At 36.9% G+C, this 25706-nt stretch overlaps 1 protein-coding gene across 1 annotated transcript in view; it reads left to right on the plus strand.

The window, feature by feature from the left end:
- Positions 1 to 2686: 2686 nt before the first annotated feature.
- ctnna2 (catenin (cadherin-associated protein), alpha 2) overlaps positions 2687 to 25706 on the plus strand; it is a 622967-nt gene continuing 599947 nt past the window's right edge. Inside the window, exons 1-2 of the mRNA XM_049472311.1 lie at positions 2687 to 2843; positions 5762 to 5852. The gene's annotated coding sequence lies outside the window, so the exon portion shown is untranslated. The remainder of the gene's footprint in view (positions 2844 to 5761; positions 5853 to 25706) is intronic.

Raw genomic sequence — 25706 nt, forward strand, 5'->3', positions numbered from 1 at the left:
TATATAATCGAGTGTAAACACGTTGAACGATTATTTCTGTAAGCCAATGAAATTGTCTGATAATTTTTTTATCTTTATTTTACCCCATAAATGGCTTATTACTACAGTGTGTAAATAAAGGATATTTTAATAGTTGTAATTTCAATGCATCGCCTCTAAGTGTCGCCAAATGACAAAAACATTAGAAACATACGTACAAAAAACATGCGTACGCCCGAAACGAAAGTGCCGTAGGGAAACGCACTTTCACACGTTCAAGTCAAATTTAGTGCATCTGAGCGTGAGCGTGAAATATGGCGTACGCAATGTTTTTGTGTGAACGCACCTTTAGTATATGAGGCCCACCTGGATCCCACCTGAGCTTGTTGGCTGCAATGTGCTGTTTTTTATTAATGGTCTAATTTGGACTAAACTCTCTGAACTTCAGTAAATTGTCTTTCCCGATAACAAGATTTCTTTTAGGAAAATCAATGCAAGTTTACTTTTTACATTTTTTTTTTAAAGCTCCTGACCTCTAATATCATTCTGGCCATGTCACTAACTCATTCTGAGAAAGACCAGCAGCTCCCTGAATGCCTCGTGTGCCTCCAGGTCAAATAGCTCATTATAACACCTGAATGTTTTTGAGTTCTGGCTCCAGTCCTCAAAGCTAATGGCAGCTAAGTGACAAACTCAGAAAAAACACACAGGCAATTCACACAAGCACCAGGGGACAGCGGCTGGAGCTTATTGATTTCAAAACTGGCTTTTTCTGTGAGGTCTGAAGTGAAATTGCAAGTTAATGGTCCGCACACATTTGTGATTAATACACTGTGTCAAAATAAAACTCTCCTTTTGGGTAATTTCATAAATCTTTCTTTGTTTTATACAAATACAAATTCTAAAGGAGAATCTGGGCATTTTCATAAACTTGCAACGAATTCAAATAGCTTGAAAAAGTAAAATATATAAACTTTTTAAAAAACTAATTCTAACTACTTTTAAAATATTTGAGTCTTATTGAAAACTGACTCAAACTATTGAGGTTTTTTTTTTTTGATTAAAATGTGGCGGAAATTTGTTTTAAAACACTTTTTTTTAAAGATTCAAATCCTTTTGAAAAAAGAAATATAAAAAATATAACTAATTTAACCCTCCTGTTGTGTTCCGGGTCAATTTGACCCGTTTTAAAGTTTAAAGATCTAAGAAAAATAGTTAAAATATTTTTTTTAGTATGAAACTTTATGTGCTTGCCTTAATTAGTGTAATCAACATATAATATTAACCCTTTCAGACCATGCGTCCATTACAATTTACAGCATGTCTTTTCTCTTTTTTATGTTTTGTTGCAAATAACTCTAATTAAAGCCTATTGTTGATCAGAATAGAACATTAAACAAGCCAATAAAAATTGTACAGTAGCTTAGGCCCCTCCCACTGCATCAGAAAAAAACAGCAACTTAGATTTCAGGGCATGACAGCACTAGAACCAACAAAGCAAATAAGATCTAAGTTATACTAATTTTATATGATTAAGAACACCTTTATCACGTTAATGTTACTGTTTATGGATTATTCGTGAAGAAAAAGGTCAATACCGAAAATACCTAAAATAAAAATGTTAAACACAGGAATCCAAAGCAATGGACATTTAAAAAAGCAATTAAATAATTTTAGTTCTTTGGATTTCATTTTTATTTCTCTTTAGACTATTAGAGTCTTTCTTTGTGTAAATTGCAGACAGAAAACATGATTTGTATGTTTTACTGAAACATAATTCAGGTCTGGGTTTATCTCACATATTTGCAACAACCACCCCTGCAAAAAACTAAAACTAAAAAAATGTTATGTTTTAAGGTTATGTAAAACTATTGTTTTATATGTTGGTCTTTAAATATTAATAAAGTAGTGAAACATTAAAAAAAGTTGTAGTTATTTTTTAATGAGAAATGAGTGAATTATCCTAATTGAAGCATTACCTGTTAGAGGTGAGGGACACCATTGAACTAAATATTGATAGAATAATTAGCAATGGTGTTAGTAAAAAAAATAATAAATTACACTGCTTCTAAGGATTTTTTGGGTTTCAGACATATTTTGGATAGTTAAAGATGCACCGGGTCAACATGACCCTGGAACACCATTGCTGTTTCTGACAAACGAACATAATAGGAGGGTTAAACATTTTAAAAGAATCAAAACCTTTTTAATAAAAACATATTAAAAGCATTTTTTTAAAATGTTTAAATATTTTTGAAGTAGGATTCAAAGTACTTTTTTTAAAAAAAGTATATATTTTTTAAACTTCCAAACTTACTAATCTTTTTGAGCCCCTCCAGGAACTTTTCTAGGTGACTCTACTTCATTTTTTTAAACAAAATAATTTTGCATGTGTTCCTGTATAGTTGTAATATCTTCAATATTAAAACTACAATGTAAAAAATAACAAAAAAGAAAGAAAACACACTGAATGAGAAGAGATATGTCCAAACGTTTGAGTGGTACTGTATAAATATATATTCACTTCCCTTTGTTTTGCTGCTGAGTTTAACAACTGAGAAACTGAGAAAGAACCGAATCAGCTGAGGAAGTGATTCGATTCAGTGCGTTCACTCAAATGATTCGTTCATTGGATTCATTGGACGCAACACTAATTAACGTTAATTTGCAGCCAGGGGTGTAATTCTCCGTTCTCTCACTCACAAACAACGTCCTCTGCTCTCTTAAAATACATTTTCTACAGTCTTAATGTACATTAAACATACTATAAACATTTTATTTTACTCAAAAGCTCCAAATATTTCCATTTTACTGAGTATATTTAATAAAAATCACCAAATTCATCACAGGAGACGCTGAAGTCGGTAAGGAACTGCTGTGTTTGTTAAGCTGTTTATGTTCGCTGTAATGACTTTAGTAACTTATGTAACAGTGTTAGAAAAAGCAAAAAATGCTTGTATATGTAAAACTTCGTGATTAACCTCCAAATAATAAGTTATTTTCCAGCTTCTCTTATATAAATCATGAATTTAAAAAGTGACAAAAGTGCCAGAGATAAGAAAGATATCCCTGATAATGTGAAAGGTAAGGGAGAGGCTAAAAAACACTCTTAAAACAGAGTAAACCTGATAATATAACAATACTCTGCTGTGTTTGGTAACATGTAGTTGAGTGTGTGAGCATTAGCTTTGTAAATTAAAGCTATTTTCACTGTTTAAAATATCGCACATGTACCTGTTCTGTTTAGGTTGCTTAGCTGAATGTTTGTTTAGTGCTGATAAAAACCCATTGCAAGTGGGTTTATATATTTATTTTGTATTTTTGTGCTGCAGTTTAGCCCATAGACTGTAGCTGTATTGTTTAGCCATGCTTTGCTATTGTTTTGTTACAGTGTTCAGACTGCAGTAATGTTTTTTTTTTGTTGTTGTTCTATGACTTTTACAAATACAGGAAATTACATATGTATTTATTACAGTGCGTGCAACATATTATCTATATATATACACCTATCCACCTTTGTCAACTTTATATCTGTGTAGCTTTCCAGCTAGCTTTCTATTCAGTGTCATATGTGTGTATATGTAGCTATTTAGCTATTTTTTTAATCTAGTCTATAAACAGCTTTATATTAATCTATCTATCTGATTAACTTTCTATATTTGGACACGTTTATATGTATTTAGCTAGCTTTCTCTCTATAAATAGATGTATATGTGTTAAGCTAGTTTTCTATCTAAAAACAGCTTTATATATATTTATCTATCTTTCTATCTATACACATATTTATATGTATTTAGATATATTTCTTTCTAAAATGGTTTTCTATGTATTTAGCTAGTTTTCTCTCTATAAATAGATGTATATGTATTTAGCTGGCTTTCTGTCTATAAACAGCTTTATATATATATATTTATCTATCTTTCTGTCTATAAGCAGATTTACATGTATTTAGCTATATTTCTATCTATAAACAGCTTTATGTATTTAGCTAGTTTTCTATCTATAAATAGATTTATGTGTCTAGCTAGTTTTTTTTTATCTAAAAACGGCTATATATATATATATATATATGTATCTATCTTTCTATCTATAAGCAGATTTACATGTATTTAGCTATCTTTCTATCTATACACATATTTACATGTATTCTTTCTGTCTTAAACAGCTTTATATGAATTTAGCTAGCTTTCTCTCTCTGAATAGATTTATGTTTTTAGCTATCTTTTTACCTATACACATATTTTTATGTATTTAGCTATCTTTCTGTCTAAAACAGCTTATATATATATATATATATATATATATATATATATATATATATATATATATATATATATATATATATTACATTACATTACATTACATTTGGCAGACGCTTTTGTCCAAAGCGACTTACAATAGTCAAGTATGTAAAATAAGTTTAAAGGTAAAAACAACTTTGGATAGGGATAAAAGGAGGTCAAAGGGAAATAATAGGATAGAGGAGTGAAGGAGAGGAAGAAGGAAATGAGGTTAGTAGTAGTTAGTGTGTTAGAGGTGTTAGGAGAGTAAGAGCTCTTTGAAGAGCTCAGTCTTCATGAGTTTATTAAAGATAGTGAGAGATTCTCCTGATCTGGTAGTAGAAGGTAGTTAGTTAGAGGTGTTAGGAGAGTAAGTGCTCTTTGAAGAGCTCTGTCTTCAGGAGTTTATTAAAGATAGTGAGAGATTCTCCTGATCTGGTAGTAGAAGGTAGTTAGTTAGAGGTGTTAGGAGAGTAAGAGCTCTTTGAAGAGCTCAGTCTTCATGAGTTTATTAAAGATAGTGAGAGATTCTCCTGATCTGGTAGTAGAAGGTAGTTAGTTAGAGGTGTTAGGAGAGTAAGAGCTCTTTGAAGAGCTCAGTCTTCATGAGTTTATTAAAGATAGTGAGAGATTCTCCTGATCTGGTAGTAGAAGGTAGTTAGTTAGAGGTGTTAGGAGAGTAAGAGCTCTTTGAAGAGCTCTGTCTTCAGGAGTTTATTAAAGACAGTGAGAGATTCTCCTGATCTGGTAGTAGAAGGTAGTTAGTTAGAGGTGTTAGGAGAGTAAGAGCTCTTTGAAGAGCTCAGTCTTCATGAGTTTATTAAAGATAGTGAGAGATTCTCCTGATCTGGTAGAAGAAGGTAGTTAGTTAGAGGTGTTAGGAGAGTAAGAGCTCTTTGAAGAGCTCAGTCTTCATGAGTTTATTAAAGATAGTGAGAGATTCTCCTGATCTGGTAGTAGAAGGTAGTTAGTTAGAGGTGTTAGGAGAGTAAGTGCACTTTGAAGAGCTCTGTCTTCAGGAGTTTATTAAAGATAGTGAGAGATTCTCCTGATCTGGTAGTAGAAGGTAGTTAGTTAGAGGTGTTAGGAGAGTAAGTGCTCTTTGAAGAGCTCTGTCTTCAGGAGTTTATTAAAGATAGTGAGAGATTCTCCTGATCTGGTAGAAGAAGGTAGTTAGTTAGAGGTGTTAGGAGAGTAAGAGCTCTTTGAAGAGCTCAGTCTTCATGAGTTTATTAAAGATAGTGAGAGATTCTCCTGATCTGGTAGTGGAAGGTAGTTAGTTAGAGGTGTTAGGAGAGTAAGAGCTCTTTGAAGAGCTCTGTCTTCATGAGTTTATTAAAGATAGTGAGAGATTCTCCTGATCTGGTAGTAGAAGGTAGTTTGTTCCACCATTGGGGAACTCTGTATGAGAACAGTCTGGATATATATATATATAGTTCTCTAGTTTCTGTGCAATGTGAACAGAACTGTAATGCGGTTTTAATGATTATTTGTGGTTGCAGGTTAATTCACTACCTTCATCAACTGGTTTGCGGCTTGAATGAGACGGAGCACAGAGGTCACATTTACCCCCTACTGAAGAACAGCAATAAGGTAAAAAAATAAGTTTAATACTAATTTTAACCACTTAACGAATAGACATGTTGGTATATTAAACTAGGAATGAGTGTGGGCCCGGCACCGCTGCTAAAAATAAATCCTAGTTAGAGGAAAGTGGAAATTGTATTTGTTCTGTATACTGTAGCTTCTATGGGAGATTTCAGTCATGTTACAAGATATTAGTTCCTGTCCCAGGACTTTTGGCATTGTGTAAAGTTACGTAGTAAATAAGCCTGATGTCCCAATTAGCTCCAGCAGCAGTGATTTGGGCCAAAACTCGCTCCAGCAAATGAGCTCTTCACACCTTTTCCCAGACTTGCAAAAAAGAGCCACGTAGTCTGTAAATAGAAGTGTCTGCAGCAGCACGTGATTAGCTGAGGGAAATCTGCTGCATTAATAACTGTATTGACCTCAGTTGGTGTGTTGTCTCTTGGTGCCCACTGTCTAATTCTCACCCTTAAAAAGTGATGATTTAACTGTGAGCATTCTCATTTTATTATCATTTAAATGGGATATATATATATATATATATATGCATGTTCAGTAGTGTGAGGCTGTTGCTTAATATACACTCAATATCAAAGGACTATAAAGTTGCAAAATAGTTACATCCAAAAGATAAAGGTTACCATGAACAATAAAAATAAATTATTACAAATTTAGACTTCTTTGGGCAGCTCTTGTTCATACACTGTATACTTAGCAACACATGCACTATGTGCATCAGTATACTTCAAGTGTATTTAAAAAAGGAGTTTAACAAACACATACTTGAATCTACTTAAGTTTGCAGACGTTGTACAAAAAAAGCACTTAGAAGTACAATTTAATGTCTTTGTAATATTCAAATATAGTTTAATTACAATTGAAATATACTTAAGTTACCATAAATTGTTCAAAATAGTACATTTAGTATGTATATAAGTACATATTTTAATACATTTAATAAAAAAAAAAGTATGTACTTTTCCATGTTAAGTATACTTAAAAAAAAATATACACTAATATACAAACCAAAGATGATCTGGAATCAAATTGCACCCCATTCAAACTATTTATTTTCAGTGGGCGTATATGCAGCTGAAACAGGGAGCCTAGGGCATCCCAAAGTGATCAAGATTAATATTTTAATATAACATTATAGTCATAATGACCATTAGAAAATGTGGTGTAGTGCACTATAGGCCCTATATGTGGGCGTGGCCTAAGCTTTTGTTCTATAAGGCATTTTTTTAAGTCCTTACATTACTTTTGCTTTTATACTTTAAGTATTTTTAAAACCAGTACTTTTACACTTTTAATATTTATACGTCTACCCGAGTAATGAATTACTTGAAGTACTTTTAACACATTTGTGTTTTTAGATCAATATTTAGCAGTACTTATCATAAAAGGTATTACACATGGGCAAGACCGTGACATGAAGAAGTGACCCTTCTCCTTTTTTACATCTTCAACACAGGTTTAAAACATATAAGCTAATGTTAATTATGGCAGTAATGTAGTCATAACATCCCCTCATGCTCAGAAAATGACCTGAAAGTCGTAATCTGTTTAGTAAACATAATCTAGCAACATAACTCCAGCAAGAATGGGGTTGATATGAAAGTGGGGGAATTCTAATTGTCACTCATGTACAGAACGGCACAGTGGCTGAGTGCAGCATATGGCACATGGGGTGGAGGACCTCCTGTAGAGAGAGAGAGAGAGAGAGAGAGAGAGAGAAGGAAGGAAAGAAAGAGAGAGAGATAGAGAGAGTGTCTGCAGGTAGCAGTTGGTGACTCTGCCAGGGGAGGGGCTGGACTTTAGTTCTCCACAGTGAAATGAGATGTGACAGCTGGCCCACCGCAGCAGAATGCTAAGAGAGAACATATTTCTGTGTGTTCTGCACAATTTCAGTCTCTATAGCACACACACACTGGTGCCAAGAGCAGCCCACACACACTTCTACACTCCAGTACACACTTTGTGTGTTTATATGTTTAAGAGAACTGATTTCTTCTTTAAACAGATCGTACAATGTCTTTTAAGGGCGTTTTCACACCTGTAGTTGGTTTCTCTGGTCCAAATCAGTTGATGAGTTCGTTTACTTGGAGCGTTTTCTCCTTCTGTTTAGTCTGGTTTCACACAGGCATAAATGTAAATGCACCAAAATGCGCACCAATAAACACGTGAGCAGGCTGTGTCCTGTGATTGGTCAGAGCGTGGTCTTTTTTTTTTTTTTTTTTTTTTTTACAAAAAAAGTAAATATAGCGAGAAGATTCTGTTCCAGCGCATATATGTGTTTTTACACTGAACGCTGAAACGTTGCGCTTTTATAACACAGTGTTTCTGCGTGCAGCGCAGATGTAAACATAATAAACAGAGTCACGCGGCTGTGAGCAGTGAATGCAGCGCAGACGGTGCGTGCATGGACACAGTGTTTGTTCTTAGCTGTGGTAATTAGCGTTATCTGGCTAATATATCAGTTTAAACTGCTTCTTATCAGCCGTTTAGCTCAAATAAGTGGCTTATATTTAATAGCTGGATCCGATCGAGACCGGATCACGTTCTCACCAAAGCGAACCGCTCCAGAGTTCGTTTGGTACCGGACCGAGACCACCTCCTCTAGCAGGTCTCGTTCCGGTTCTTTTGTTCCGCACCCGAGTGCGATTACTGTTTTCACACCTGCTCAATCGAACCGCACTAAAGTTACAAACAGACCAGAGTTCGTTTTAACCGGACCAAACAGTGCGAATAGGACCAAACACAGTGAGAACGGTGAGAAGCTGCTGTTATTATTGGTGGATACTTATCTGAATGTGCTAAAAGCTTCAGAAGTCATGGGGTAGCAGTATGTACGTAATCATGACATTTGTATGATGTGTTGTGGGGTTGAACACTGGCCAGCATGCTCATGGCAATAGATACTGCATTTCCGAAGCTGTTTAGGCGTTTAACATTCATTGATCCAGAGGGTAACTACTGTATGTACTGGGAATATGTTATAGAAGACATTACCACCCACAGCGGACATAAACTGTGGATAATGAATGTGACTGGCAGTGTCTGGTCATTATTGTCCATGCAAACAGAAAACTAACTCTGTCAGAAATCACATTATTTTCAGTGCAGGAGGATCTATAAGCAATACGTTTTTTCCTGCCCCATGACATGTGACATATCATTCCCATGTAAATGTATTATTGAAATTATTATTAAATTGAATAAGAATAAAATAAGTTTATTCAATGTTTTGCTTAAACTGACACTAGTTACAATGATTACGATGCACTTCATTATAAAATGTGGGTGGTAATATCTATGATGTATTCTCAGTATATACGCAACACTGTGGATTAAGGAATGAATCTCCCGTTCATATGTGGCACCAACTCTCAGAACTTATTTCAAGTCTGATAATTCACCAGCGTTCACCTGAGGACACACTTCATGATCAATTTACACACTGCCCTTTAAAATAAATGTTGGCATGTTACTGTGTCTATAAATGTGCTCATATTTTTCCACTTTTTACCAGAGGTCAGATCATAAAATTGCTAGAAATGCTAGAGATGCCATAGTCATATGTAAGTGCTATTATTGTGTCTTACCTCTAGGGATGGAAAAAAAAGAGACCACTCCAGTTTCATATTTCATATTCATAAAGAGATAAGAAATCAATATTTGGTGGAATAACCCTGGTTTCCATGCATCTTGGCATCATGTTCTCCTCCACCAGTCTTACACACTGCTTTTGGATAACTTTATGCTGCTTTACTCCTGGTGCAAACAAAATCAAGCAGTTCAGTTCAGCTTGATTTGATGGCTTGTGATCATCCATCTTCCTCTTGATATTATGTCCACATGCTACTGTCATTATAGTGTTTTTTAAGTATTTTTGAAATCTGTAGGCCTTGCAGAAAGGGACGGGTATATTTCTCCTCTTCTTTTTACCACCCAGTCTTTTTGTCTTCATGGTGATGTAGATCACTTATCGAGCTTTAATAGTGCGTCTGGTGCATGTGCTCCTCGCCCTCGGCCATAACATTAAATCACTTCGGCAGTTCGGTTCCACCATCCTCTGTTTCAGTGGGGCATAATAGTGCGGCACACACACTCTGATTTATAGGGCTTTAATGCAGAGTGTCCTGCCAGCCGAAACACAGCTCAGCCTTGAGGTGGAGCAAAGGCTGGTAGAAGACACTGGTTGACCGTGGCTTTAGTTCAGAAAGATGAGGGGTTTGTTATGGTGGCATTGTACCACTTAAATTTACATAAACTAATAATAATAACTGTGTGTTAGGTTAATACATTCAAACATGACTTGTAGGGGTGTGCCATATCGTATCGTATGTGATAATATCACCAAAAAATTGTAATATAGTGAACGATATTATATCCTGAATATGGTGCCATATCACCCACCCCTAATTATTACATCAGGGTTCTACTTTTTTACTGTTTTTATCAAAAGAAAAATCACACTGTTCAAATTTCCCATTATTTATCTACTAGAGACAGATTATATCTGTTCAGTATAATTTATTTTACTTTAATCCTGGATATATGGAGATATTTGGAGTGCGTTACTAGTATCATGAAATTCTGGATCATTGACTTCTGTTACAAATCTGGGGAAAAAAAAAAAATATATATATATATATATATATTATATCTCACTTAGCCAAATCATATCACATTTAATAATAAAATTCTAAATATATTTTTAATTCAGTGTTTTGTCATATCGCCAAAAGTATCGTTATCGTGAAAATACTATAAAATATCGTGATATTATTTTAGAACCATATCGCCCACCCCTAATGACTTGGCTAACCTACAGGAAAAGTGCTTTATACAGTGAATTTAATGGCACTCTCTTGTCCTCAGGTCTGTTAGGGTAAGTGAACCCATTTGGATGTTTGTTTTCTCCCTTCAGTTCTTGTTAAAAGAGTCTGACATAGTCTGAGTGAATTTGCGTGACAGTTTTCACCCTGAGAGCAATAGGTGAAGTTTGCTTTGACCACAGGAAATTGATCGATGCTTCTGTCTGGCTCAGAAACTCTCATAAAACTGAACTGAACTACAGAGACAGGATCAGACTTACAGTGTTTTAAATAAAGGTTATCATGTGGTGAAAACAGAGGGGCATGTGGAGTTTAGTAAAATGCATATAGAGAAGACATTTACATATAAAGATTCATATTTTAACTATGTGTTTTCTGAATGCACTGTGTTTATTCCTTAGTGAAAACCCAAGCTAATTTTCTTTTTCTTTTTTTTACTTAGATGTTTTAGCTGGTTGCCAATAACGGATATGTTGTGTGTATATATCAGAGGTGGAAAAAGTACTGAAAAATTGTAATTAAGTAAAAGTATCTTTACTTTGCTAAAAATCTACTCGAGTAAAAGTAAAAAAGTACGCAATTTAAAATGTACTTTGAGTAAAAGTTACATAGTTACTTTTAATTATTTGATGTAAAAAAGTAAAAACAAATCATAAATTAAATCGTTTTTAATGAACTATTATTCCACATAATAATTTGGATCTTTCAGGCAGTATTTGTTCAGACATTTTCAAGAACAAGTGGTATAGGTTTCTATCATCCATTTTTTTCTTTACTATTAAAAAGTTATGGTCATATAGGTGACTATAAACTGTATTTTTATAGTTTTACAGGTCATTATTATTTTTTTAACTTGCCATTCCTGTGCTTTAACTGATATTTACATGTTTTTTTTTAACATTTAAGCAGATTGATTAATGATAAAAGTACTTACACCACATGCTTTCTCAGGTTTGATGTGGAAGTTTTGAAAGCTGCAGCTCTGTCCGGCGGGGCACATTTTTGGAGTTTTCCAGTGTAGCAAAGTAAATTACTTGTGTCAAAATGTACTTGAGTAAAAGTAAAATTACCTATTTTAAAAACTACTTTAAAAATTACAAATTACTCATAAAATCTACTCAATTACAGTAACTTGAGTAAATGTAATTCATTACTTTCCACCTCTGGTATATATACATTAAAGATACCAAGAAAGGCTGGTCTTAAGTTTGTTTTTCAGTAGAGTTGTGATTTCTATTTAGGTATTTCCATGTTTCTTAAAGATGGAAAACAGTCATTTCATTACATGTAAATCAAAAGTGGCAACAGCATCAGTGAATTATTAAGAAAAAGTGAAACTTTGAAAGCATTAAAGTAAAACACTTCTTTCCCAATCGTTCCTGTCCCTGTTATACAGATGTACCACTGGAATGTTCTTTAGGCAACCAAGTGTGGTTTCTGTGGTTGCTCTGTGACACCACTTTTATTTCTCAGACAGTAGCTGCCACATTATTGAGAGTGAGGGAGATGGACGAAGGACAAGAGGTCCGTAAATTGTGTTTGAAGCGAAGGCTTCTTTCTCAGCGTATTGATCAACCTGAGGGCATGTGCATACAGCTAACTGTGCTGTGCTGGCAGTATCATAGCAGTGACTGATGTTGGACATGACCGTCGTCTCGTAGCTCAGGCCTTCTAGCGTCTGTATTTCTTCTTTTCTCATTTTTTGGGCCGACCTAGAAGTGACTGACAAACTGTGTACGTGCAAGGACTTGCCTTTTTCACCAAGCTTCAGTGATGAGAGATAACGGTTATATTAGTTTTTTTCTGTGTGTTTGCTTGAAATATTATGGAAAAGGGAATCTGTGTGAAGATCAGACTGTTACAGTGGATGAATAAACTGGTCAAACTCTGCAGTCGTGCAGTTATGGCTCTTTAACAGCAACATCACTACCACAGTGTTAGCATCAGTACTGCACTGTTTGCATTGCCACTGTGCTGTTATCATCCCCATTCTGCTGTTTTTACTTTATATTACATTACATTACATTTGGCAGGTGCTTTTGTCCAAAGCGACTTACAATAGCGAAGTACAAAAATAATAGAAGTTAAAGCTAAAAACATCTTTATATAGGGCTTAAAGGAGGTCAAAGGGAAATGATGGGATAGAGGAGTGAAGGAGGGGAAGAAGGAAATGAGGTTAGAAGTAGTTAGTGTGTTAGAGGTGTTAGGAGAGTAAGTGCTCTTTGAAGAGCTCTGTCTTCAGGAGTTTATTAAAGACAGTGAGAGATTCTCCTGATCTGGTAGTAGAAGGTAGTTAGTTAGAGGTGTTAGGAGAGTAAGTGGTCTTTGAAGAGCTCAGTCTTCAGGAGTTTATTAAAGATAGCGAGAGATTCTCCTGATCTGGTAGTAGAAGGTAGTTAGTTAGAGGTGTTAGGAGAGTAAGTGCTCTTTGAAGAGCTCTGTCTTCAGGAGTTTATTAAAGATAGTGAGAGATTCTCCTGATCTGGTAGTAGAAGGTAGTTAGTTAGAGGTGTTAGGAGAGTAAGTGCTCTTTGAAGAGCTCTGTCTTCAGGAGTTTATTAAAGATAGTGAGAGATTCTCCTGATCTGGTAGTAGAAGGTAGTTAGTTAGAGGTGTTAGGAGAGTAAGAGCTCTTTGAAGAGCTCTGTCTTCAGGAGTTTATTAAAGATAGAGGGAGATTCTCCTGATCTGGTAGTAGAAGGTAGTAAGTTAGAGGTGTTAGGAGAGTAAGTGCTCTTTGAAGAGCTCAGTCTTCAGGAGTTTATTAAAGATAGTGAGAGATTCTCCTGATCTGGTAGTAGAAGGTAGTTAGTTAGAGGTGTTAGGAGAGTAAGTGCTCTTTGAAGAGCTCAGTCTTCAGGAGTTTATTAAAGATAGTGAGAGATTCTCCTGATCTGGTAGTAGAAGGTAGTTTGTTCCACCAATGGTAACACACCTCTAGCAGCTTTACTGCTGCTTGCGATTTTAATGGTCTATCGGCAAAGCGAAGACATGGTAACAAGGTAGTAAACATATGTAATTTAATGCTAAATCACATTTTTTAAATAACAACAGCCCCTATTGTTGACATGCCCCTGACAATTGCATCAAACTTTGGCAAAACTAGGACTAGGACTTGCCTGGTTTATCTTGTTATTGAAAACCTCACTGCTGCAGCTTTCACATTGTTCCTACTGTTCAGTTGATTTATGTAAATGTGGAGGGATGTCCTGCCAATTACGTTGAATCTAAGCACTTTATGTAACTCATGCTTGTTGGGTTTGCTGAGAGGCACTTCCTGGATGCAGAAACAGTAATGTAGTTATAACAACCAGTGTAATGTCCATTATAGCATTATAGCTCAAATGTATGCTGCATAGATGCTGCGCAAATACATCCTATCACAGCTGATTTCTTCCTCAGACAGTCCGTACACTTTAATCTAATCCCACCACAGGACTGTGAGGAGCAGGACGAGGCAGTAGAGAATGAGGCCGGTGAGATATTGAACTCTGTGAATACTCCGCTGTGGTCAGTTGGCCACTTCCTGTCACTGACGCAGTCTGTAATTGAGTGTGTGCAGAGCTACAGGAGCTTTATTAGGCCTCTGAGTGACACTAACAATGGACACAACAGCACTGGAACAAATTCCTCTTGCATACTTGTTTGAGAGGTTGCTGCAAACGGCCTGTGTAGCTTGTTTACCCGTCAGCCTTGGGCCCATTTGTGTGGTCTCGGATTTTTTATTACTTATTGTCCACTTTTGCTTAGTTTTTTGCTAAAGTACACTGTCAGAACTGCCTGTACCTGTTCTGTGTTTTCAGTATCTCAGTATCTTTAGTTTGGGAACAGTTTTACCAGATACCCTCTTTATATGCACATCAACTGGTGTTCATTGTCTACTGTGTTCAACTGCACTGTTAATCTCCATTAAACACTACTGACTGCATCTTTTGTACTTTTATACTTTGTATATTTTATTGTATTTGTATTTTTTTGTATTTGTCCGTCCTTCCTTCCTTTCTCCTTCCTTCCTTTCATCCTTCCTTCCTTCCTTCCTTCCTTACTTACTTCATTCCTTACTTACTTCCTTACTTCCTTCCTTTCTTCCTTACTTCATTTCTTCCTTACTTCATTCCTTCCTTCCTTACTTACTTCATTCCTTACTTACTTGCTTACTTCCTTCCTTACTTGCTTACTTCCTTCCTTACTTCCTTCCTTCCGTCCTTACTTAATTACTTCATTCCTTACTTACTTCATTCCTTACTTACTTCCTTACTTCATTCATGCCTTCCTTCATTCCTTCCTTCCTTCATTCCTTCCTTCCTTCATTCCTTATTTACTTCATTCCTTACTTACTTCCTTACTTCATTCCTTACTTACTTCATTCCTTCCTTCCTGACTTCCTTCCTTCCTTCCTTCCTGACTTCCTTCCTGACTTCCTTCCTTCCTGACTTCCTTCCTGACTTCCTTCATTCCTTCATTCCTTACTTCCTTTCTTCCTTCATTCCTTACTTCCTTTCTTCCTTCATTCTTTGCTTCCTTCCTTCATTCCTTACTTCCTTTCTTCATTCCATCCTTCTTTCCTTCATTCCTTCCTTCCTTCCTTCATTCCTTCCTTCCTTCCTTACTTCCTTCCTTCCTTCATTCCTTACTTCCTTCCTTCATTCCTTACTTCCTTTCTTCCTTCATTCCTTCCTTCCTTCCTTCCTTCATTCCTTCCTTCCTTCCTTCTTTCCTTACTTCCTTCCTTCATTCCTTACTTCCTTTCTTCCTTCCTTCATTCCTTACTTCCTTTCTTCCTTGATTCCTTACTTCCTTCCTTCATTCCTTTCTTCCTTCATTCCTTCCTTACTTACTTACTGTTTTCTTCTTTTTTTTGTCACTGGCTGGAAGCTGGACTGGAATAAAATATCTGAGAATACACTGATTTTTTTTAAAGAAATAAAATAAGTATGTTTGTCATGACAATGTGTTGCAGCTCTGTATTTTTAATGCTCCTATGTTTATAAAATATTGTCAAATAGTAACGTTTCTAAATAATAAATCTCTACACTACACTATAATTAATATAATGCTTTTACTAATCTTATAGTTTAATATAAAAAGGATCTGGATTATCCTGTTGTGCTCTTTTTCAACCTTTGTTTCTAATTTAAGGGTCATGTGTGTAACAATCCTTACAACAGCAAACTGTTATGATAATGGTAGTACAGTTGGAGATGGTACTATACTTAAAGATATATTAGAAATATGCACAATTAGATTAATTATGCATGTTTATGTTAATGTTTAAAAACTTTTCTTTAAGAAATTACACAATTAATTCATTTCTTTTGCAATAAATATTTCTTGTGCTAGTTTTCGAAGGTCATGGTGGTTGAAAACGTATCATCCAGATGAAAACACACCCTTTACTGCTAAGCTAGCCTAGCCAGTTAACCAGCTCTTGACCAGCAGCTTGCATGTTATTGTTGATTCATGCAGTTATGGTATAGTTAATACTTTTACCAGCATCCTATAAAACATATTCAGCCTACATTTGCTGCTGGACCAAACTCTCTGCATTGGGTTACATGTTTATATGTATCTGTGTGTGTGTGTGTGTTTGTGTGTGTGTGGGTGGGTGGGTAGATGGGTGAATGTGGATAATGGCTAATGCAGTTTGTCATTTATGACTGCACGCAGTATGACGCACACTGAAAGTCACCCCGACCGAATCCTCCGCTCCTGCCTTTTACTCACCTCCATGTCACTGATGGTAAATCCTTATATACAGCTCTCGTCCGAGCACTCACAGTATTAGACAGCTCTGATCCTGACACTGTCTCATATAATAATCAGTTCCACTCTAAAAACAACATTTCTACTTCTAAACATGACTAAGTGTGTCTGAGAAGCCTTCTCTTCAGTTCTAGGTCAAAAACAGCACAGAATCTTTACTGACAGGGTGGAATAAACATGTCTATTTTTCAGTTTTGAGAGAGGTTTTGAAGTGTAATGTTTAGGGGGGTAAATAATTAATGTAATTTCTAACATACAAGCTTAGCTGGAAATGAGCCATCCATCCATTGATCCTAGTATCCTCATTCCTGCTCAGGGTTGTGGTGGGAACAGAGCCTAGCCAGAATTATTGGGTACAATACAGGACTGGCAGTCATTCCAACAAAAAAACAAAAATTAGTTCACAATCGCACATTTTTAATACTTTTAATAGTTTTACGTGTAACAATAGATAGCCTTTACTTAAGAATTACTAAAGTACTGTCTCTATGATCCGAAGATCGCCAGATCAAATCCTGCTGCTCATGCAGCTCACCATCAGCAGCCGGAGTCCGAGAGAGCCCGATTGGCCATGCTCTCTCTGGGTAGGTGTGCTGTAGATGGGACTCGTTCCCTACATCAGTATTAATGTAATGTTAGTCAGCACAGGCATCTGTTAGCTGAGGTTTTAGAGCTGGGTTGCTGCGCTTTCCTCCCATGCTGGCTGTCTAATGCTGCATCGGCAGCAGTTGGAAAAGAGGTGGTGGATGGCCATGGGTTAATTATTACCTTATCTTATTCTTATCAAATGAATAATTATTAATAATGAGACTCAGAGGACATAAGCATTTTCACAAGAAAATGGTTCTTTATTGAAACGGTTTACTGCTCACACACAACACAGCAAACCCCGTGCTCGCCACAATAAACACACTTTTTACACATCTTTAATCCATTTATAGATAGGGTAGACAACTTAAAAATAATATTAAATGTTATTCTTAATAAAAACCCTACTGTTGTATTGTACCTGTCAGAGCCTTTCCAAATGACTTGCTTCTAGTAAAGTGCAAAGGCAGCTGAAACTAACAGCCTCCTGCATAAAAGATAAAATTGTCATAACAGCAGGCTTTTCGGACTCAAACCCTTTGTAAAGAACCCTCTCTCTCTATTCCCAGCAGTAATTGGACAGTTGTCTGTAAGAGTGTACATTGTGTATTTTTGTTTTTTTTTTCAGGTGAAAGCTCATAAGCTGCTGAGGCAGGTGAAGTTCTCGTATGCTTATTGTGGTGAAAGCCTTCGAAATTGTGTGCCACTGTCCTTTCCCAAGAAATTTGTTTAGCAAGCCAAGTTGTTCCCATAACTCCCTCTCCTGAATACCCTGTGCCGCTTTCCTGGCAATGCCGCAGAGCTCTAGCAGACAGTGCAGTGACAGATGAAAAGAGGGTGCCATCAGCAGCAGCTGAAGCTTGCTGTTTGCTTTTGTGCGCTCCACACTGCTTTATAAGTGCTGGGGTTTAAAGATGCCAGACGGTTATTGAAAAGTAAATGCATCAGCCTCCCGAGGGGATAATTCAGACTTCAGCTTTGCACTGAAAACATGCACAACTCTGAGTAATAATGTAGAAATCTGTTGAGTGAATACAGCTGCCAAAATTGCATTTAAATACATAGTCACTTTATCTTTTATTTAAGCCATTTTTTGCGTGAAGTTTGGAGTTATAAGGCCTTAACTGAATTAATTGTCAAGACTGGTTAGGCAGCCAATGCATATAGATGATTCCAGATGAGAGTACTGAATTGTCTAACTCTTAAAATCTACTGCCAACACTTCACAACCATGTACTCCTCCAAAAAGCTGGCTGAGGGTCTGGCAATGAGGCTAGATGCCTTAAAGCAGCACTAGGTAGGATTTCTTTGATTTTTGATCTTTTTAAAGAAGTAAAATTACAGCTTGAAACTCACTGCAGCGCTGCATTGAGGTGTAATAGCGATTAGCGGTGCTCTCGTGTCTGTGCCGGAGCTCCTCTGAGCTCAAACCAGACTCTGTAAGTTTTCCGAGGCGGCCGCGACCAACGCTCGCGAGAACTGCGACCTGCTTTCCGCCCTTTAGTTCTAACAGTTCTACAAGGACTACTGGTTCATTCTTTACAAACTAACATACAGACTCTCTGGCAGAAGCTGGAAAGAGAACGAATATGTCTGTGAAAGCCAGAAAACAAGAAAGAGAAACTAATCCGCCTGAAACATTTATTACACTCTACAACTGTAGGGGGAGCCCACGAGCACAAAATCGAAATCCTACCTAGTGGAGCCTTAAAGTGTGTCTGGGAAAGCAACCCATTATGTACACATTCTATGAAGGGTATACTCTTACATATTAATTATAAGGGGTATTCCCTTACTTACAGCACTAAAAAATAGAGATTGCTGTGTTTCTAGAGAGACATCCACTTTGTATAGGACATCAGGAGTGCACAGCCCTTCTCTGCACTGAACACACTACTGAGTTTTATTAGACTGAGTGTGGTTTTACCTTTAATTTTAGGCCCCCTGTGAAGATGTTAATATTTCTCTCGTAGTACTCTGCAGGAGGTCTCTTCATAAATTAAATTCTTCCTACACTTAAATTATAGTCTAATAACTGGCCAGGTTCATTAATTATTTAAAGGATGAAACTTTTCCCATAATAGTGCAATGCTTCAACTTTTTGTTCAAATGATTAATGTAAAATTAATAAAGAAACTTAGTCTGTGTTTACCTAATAGAGTTATTGGCTTAATATCACAGTGAAATTAGTCTCTCTCTTTCTAAAGTAGTGCTTTATTTTCAGTTGTGTAACATTGCAAGGCAAGGCCTAGTTTTGCTGGAAAAATAGGGATGCTCTTTAGTTTGTAAAGGGTGCTGTGGCATAAAATAAAAGCTGTACTAAAACATGTATCATCACCTATATCATGCATCATATCATGCTCTCACAGGCTCAAGATGTAGGTTGTATGTGATGGGCCCAGATGAACATGGCTTGTGACTGATATCTGATAGTTAGCAATGCTGGATGAGGCCGGTAGAAGATGCTGTTATCATGGTCTTAACACAGTATGTGGCTAATGGTACAATGACTATTGTAAAAGCAATACTAACGGGTGCAGCAATGCTACTAACTGCATGTGTTGATGGTAAGTGTGTGGCAGCTATGCTAACAGTGTGGAGAAAATGCTAAGAGCGAGGAAGAAATGCTAGTTGCATAAAGACGGTATCAGCAGGGCAGTGGCAAGGTTAATTTAAGGGTTAAGGGTATTGCAGTGCTAACAGTAGTTATGCTGGGTGAGGTCAGAGGCCTGCAACTAATGCTGCTGAAGCAAGGCTGGGCAAGGCTAACGCTCTGATATCCCAGTAGCTTAGCGATGCTAAGCGAGCCTGGTGGCCGGCACAATGACAATTCTGACAGCACAGTTGTTATACTAACATTGTGAAGGTGACGCTAATGGATCAGGAATATATATATATATATATATACTGGGTAAGGCCAGAGTCCAACTACTACTACTAGCAATGCTAGGCTAAGCTAATAATGTTATAACGATGCCACAGTAGCAATGCTAAACAATCCTGGCAGTAACCAGGGTAGTGTTGCTAAAGGTGCAACGCCAATGCTAATGGTAAGATGGCAATGCCTGCAATGGTGCAGTGGGAATGCTAATGCTGCAGTAGCAGCTTTTAAGGTGGATGTGCATGTGTGTTTTATCAAAGTTAAAGGTGCTCAATAAATCAGCAAACAAAAAAGACTTTTCTAGGCTGGCCCTCTTGGCTGTCCAGTGAAAAGCTAATGAATAGAACTTTCAAAAAGTGAGTAGTAATTATAGAAAACACTAGATATTTAATTGCAAAACAATTCTCTTAATTTGAAAGCTTTATTCGTGTGATTTTTTTTTTTTAACATTCATTATATTTGTACACAGAAATCCATTTGCACCGACCTTATCCTCCCAGGACGGGAGTGATTGTTTTACAAGCCCATTTAACGGGATGTTGATTTCAACCACCTTTTCTGGAATCAAATTAGCTTTACCTACTGCTCCTGCATTTATAATAGAGTTTAACGAGGAAGGGCAAAATAGGACTAATTCTATATTCTTGGTCATATAGGAAACACTCATACGAAATGAAGTATGAAGTTGATGTACATTCTATTGGGACACCTCCTCATATATGGTGTTTTTTTCTTGCTTTTGTTGGTGTAACTGTCTGCTGATCAGTGATGGCTTTATTTGACTACATTTGCATTACTATAGCATTGCTGTGAGGATTTGATTGAATTCAGATGAGATGTTTAGGGGTGCGAATCTCTCCGTGTCTGGCGATTCGATTCGATTCCGATTTTTGGGGTCACGGTTCGATTCAGAAATGATTTTCGATTCTGGAACGATTTTTCAATTAAAATGGCCTATAACTTTTGTTTAAATTATGTGAGAAGATAAAAAGATGAAAGGACAATTTAAACAAATAGAACATTTATTTTAAACAATAAACTTAGGTTCCTTACTGTATTAAATCTTTTTGCAACATAGTGACAGTGCCATAATAATGAATGGCTAATTTCTAGCATGGTTAACTAATCCTGAATTAATTTCTAAAAGGAAGACATTGTTAAAACTGGAAAAACACTCATCAATGTAACACAGCCACAAGGTCAAGTGTGTACTTGTTGCACATATGTATGTAACTTGGTGCACGGTAGGGGAAATTAGTATTTATATAAACGATAGATGACAGATGACTGAGTTTATGTGGTGCAATGAAGCCGACAGGACCGTTAAATTATCATTCTAAACATAGCAGCCGTGCTCATTTCCACAGGCAGTCATTAAGAGAGGAAATGCTCAGCCAAACAGATAAATAAATAAATAAAAGTCCTCAGGATTTTCAAAGGAAAATTACAGATATCTCTCCTGAGGTTCACATCAGGGCGTGTCTAATGCCGCTACTGAACCGAGTTTCCCATTAACGACTTCTTACTGTGTTCATCCCAATCAAGGCACCACAGTATTTTATCTTCTCTTTCTTTCATTTTTATCTCACTTATTACGATTTGCTTTTCATAGTGCTGTGATCTTGATCCTGACTTGGAGATTACAGGTAAAAGAAATAGACATCAGTTGCAGTTTCATGGCAACAAGCAATTTAATTATAAGTTTGATTTTAACAGATTAATATTCTGTACCGAGATCAGAATTTTAGCAGATTCTACCAAATCTGATTCTACGAGGGCTGGCCCGAAAATAGTGTTTTTTGAGCTCCGGATATTCAGCACTGATTGGTAGCGAATATTTAAATATTAGTTTTTTTTTAAAAGAACGGATTAAAGTACTTTTTTTGAGTTTTCACCCCGGATTTTCTGCTGCCCCACACCCCGGCTTCTCCACTTTCTTTTCTCATCTTTTTTATTTATTTATTTATTTTTTAAATAAAACTGTCCTTTAAATGTCTGTTTGACTAGAGGTTAAAAATAAAGATGGCCGCCACAGCTTTGTCTGCTGGAGCGTGAGCCATTTGTCTTGGCACACATGATCTGCCTCCCTGCCTAATCTTGTTTGTTGAGTCTTAATACTCAGATCCTCTACCCAATTAACATTTGTTCTCAAGCGCTTTGGTTCGTGTGAAAGTGAAGCTGAAGGCACATCTCTTGTCTGTGTGGTGTTTGGGTGTTTAGCAGTGCCAGCCCTGCTTTAGAGAACTTTCTCTACGCTGCCGTTCATAAACAGATTGGACTGTTTTATGCTTTTTGACCTTAGACCTCAAACTAGAGAGCAATAAAGAACTTAGAGCACAGCAGAGCTGAATAAATAAATATATTGCTGCTGAAAAGATGTAATTGATTTGTGTAATCCATTCATCTGCTTTCAGAAACGACAGCAAAACCCTGACTGCAAACATATTTTAAACTGATTAGCTCTGTTTAGATCAATTCAAGACAAACTCAAACAGGAGTGAATAGTGTTGAATTTCTTGTGTATTTATTTTTTAGAAACAAGATGAAGAACAGTGCGTTATGGTAAATATCATATAAAGGTATAAGCAATGTGCATCGAGCTACACATACATACGTAGTGTTTTAAGATATGGTTTTGGGCCATCTCTTCATGGAGTTGTAGAGATTCCTAACTGTGTCCTTGATATTTATCTCATGCAGCTTAAAGCAGCACTAGGTAGGATTTACTTGATTATTAATCTTTTTAAAGAAGTAAAATTACAGCTTGAAACTCACTGCAGCGCTGCATTGAGGTGTAATAGGAGGAATAGCGGTGCTCTCGTGTCTGTGCCGGAGCTCCTCTGAGCTCAAACCAGACTCTGTAAGTTTTCCGAGGCGGCCGCGACCAACGCTCGCGAGAACTGCGACCTGCTTTCCGACCTTTAGTTCTAACAGTTCTACAAGGACTACTGGTTCATTCTTTACAAACTAACATACAGACACTCTGACAGAAGCTGGAAAGAGACCGAAAATGTCTGTGAAAGCCAGAAAATGAGAAAGAGAAACTAAAATCCGCCTGAAACATTTATTACACATGTGATAATAACACTTGTGTCTCGTCACACCCCTATTCTGTATCATACAGTATTCAATATATGTGTGTTTCTTTACTTTTGAGTGAGACACCCTGTATATATAATTGTTTTAGCAGCCCTTTAACCCAACAGACTGGAGCACTGCACTAATCATCCCTCATTGGGAGAACATGACTTGCTAACTTTAAACACTTCATGGGACTAAATGTAACTCCGGACTATAAGATAAATGAGCAGATGTGCTAGCTCATGACTAACCCTCACAGCGATTCTCTGACACATAGAGGGCATATCATCTCGCCCAGTGCTGAGACTGAGAGTTCTCAGGCCCTATGGTGTGAATATAAATGTGAATGTTAAACAACAAGCCTGCAGCTTGTCAGGGTGACGGCTGGCTGGATACTCGCTGGGCCTTGCCTTTTTCGCAATGCATCATGCATCAAGGTTTCAGCTTTAAATTAAATAATTTGGGATGCAAATGCTTGTAGATCAACACTTAACACATTAACAGAGGCATGCTGAGCGTGTGTGTGTGTGTGTGTGTGTGTATATGAATTAACAGTGTAAAACTATGTTCTGGCTAATTGGTGTGGATTTAACCTTACCCTAATTAATTAATATCTACACTGTGTGATAGCTAGAATATCTTACATTAATGCATATCCTATGCATATCATCTCATGCATATGAACGCAGGTCTTAAGTTCATGGCCCAGACCTAAACCCTCCAATTAAATCCACTTTTACACTTGCGAGACCATTTCTCACAACTGACACTGATGTATGTACGGTTCCGCTTGCTCCTCACATATTAAACGCTGAATACTGTTTAATTCATGATCCAGATTCTGGGGCAGTGACCAGGATTATTTTTAACCAGGGATCTTCTCGTGTCTTATGGAAGCACCGTGATGTGCCTCAGGCTCTTTTTTGAAGTTTAACCTTTCAGATGCTGTGGAAGTTTGATTAATCACGCCTGTGTCAGGTTCCTGATGCTGGCGCTGCCTTAGCAACTGTCCACGAGACGAGACGCGTGTAGCGCGGTAGCCTCTAATATCTCTCATTTCCATCGCGTTCAGGAAATTGGTTTTTACACAAACTCATTTCTTGGAATCTTGCCCTTAATAGCCTGAAAACGCAGCAGCGGCTGAGATGAATTTGAATGATAAAGTCTTTAGCACTTCTGTCCTCATTCCTTAGATTGACTTGATGAGCTCGAGGATGTGTATTTATCAGGCTGATGGTATTAATAGCCAAATGTCTGCTGGTCAGGATTAAAAGAATCTGACTGGTGCAGACCTTGGATGCTGGTGGAAATATTGACTTATATACAGAGGTGGAAAGTAATGAATTACATTTACTCACGTTACTGTAATTAAGTAGATTTTATGAGTAATTTGTAATTTTTAAAATAGGTAATTTTACTTTTACTCAAGTACATTTTGACACAAGTAATTTACTTCGCTACATTGGAAAACTCCCCGTTACTAGTAAAAAATAAAATGCTGGGGAAAAAAAATTGGTGTGGATACTTTTTTAGTATGACAATTTCACAGTTATTTATCATCCACAGTATATTTTAATCTTAATCTGTTTTATAGAGCAGGGGTTCTCAACCTTTTCTACATTACAGCCCACCTGTTTACAACTTGAAAGCGTCAAGGCCCCCCTCCTAATAATAATAATAATGATATCTAAAAAAAAAACTATAAATAATATAATAAACTCTTACTACCAAAACTTTACCCCGAAACGATGATTTTCAGCTTTCCAATATAGTACATGAACTTCTTAATGGAAATATGCTCTAATATTGCGCTTCTTCTAATATTGCGCTATTTTTACCTTTAAATATACACATAAGAGTAGCACGGTTTGACAGGGTAGCACAACTTGATGACTCGGCTCGCCGTGTGAGCGTATTCATGACGTTTTTTTTTATTCAAATGAAGCAACAGGTGTAGTCAATCATAAGTTTAAGCTTTTTAATCAACCTCACTGTGATCTATAGTTCTATAAATCTGTTTTCAGCTTCTCCTCTGTGGTTGAAAGGCAGCTGTTCTGTGTGTGTGAGGCTCGTATGTGCCTCTCTCACACACAGCTGAACTTTTTTGCCGGAGGGCGGGGCTGCGCTCATGCAGCGGCTCTCTCTATTGAAATGAAGAGGATGCGCTGTGCTGGTGGACGGGGAGAGGGTGCGTCTCCCTGTGAGGATGAGCCATGCGGACCTCTACAGGTTGCTTTGCGGCCCCCTGGTGGTCCGCGGCCCCCCGGTTGAGAAACCCTGGTATAGAGTATACACCATTATATTAATGTAACATATGTTGACTAGATATAAGATCTTGATAAAGCAATAATGTGCCTGGAGTGAGTCACCATGTAAAACTAAGACACTTTACTACAACAGCAGATTCTGCACACTGGGCCAACAGCAGACCTCTGGGAGCATTTAGAGCTGTAAGCAGGCATTTGTCTTTTTACCTAATGGCTATAGGCTTGACCCAGTCAGTGGGTGACTACCAGCACCAGCATTTATCTACCCACTATCTGTCACACTGGAAGACCCACTGGCCTATATGGGGCATTCTGTAGATTCTGCAGCGGTGGCACAGTTACACACAATTTCATCTATAATAATAATTCAGCACATGAATAATTTAGAGACATGCTGAACACTTATTCTATAGATATAAGATATAAAAAGTATTTAGAA

The sequence above is a fragment of the Astyanax mexicanus genome, chromosome 25, assembly GCF_023375975.1.
Source record: "Astyanax mexicanus isolate ESR-SI-001 chromosome 25, AstMex3_surface, whole genome shotgun sequence".
Classification (NCBI taxonomy): domain Eukaryota; kingdom Metazoa; phylum Chordata; class Actinopteri; order Characiformes; family Acestrorhamphidae; genus Astyanax; species Astyanax mexicanus.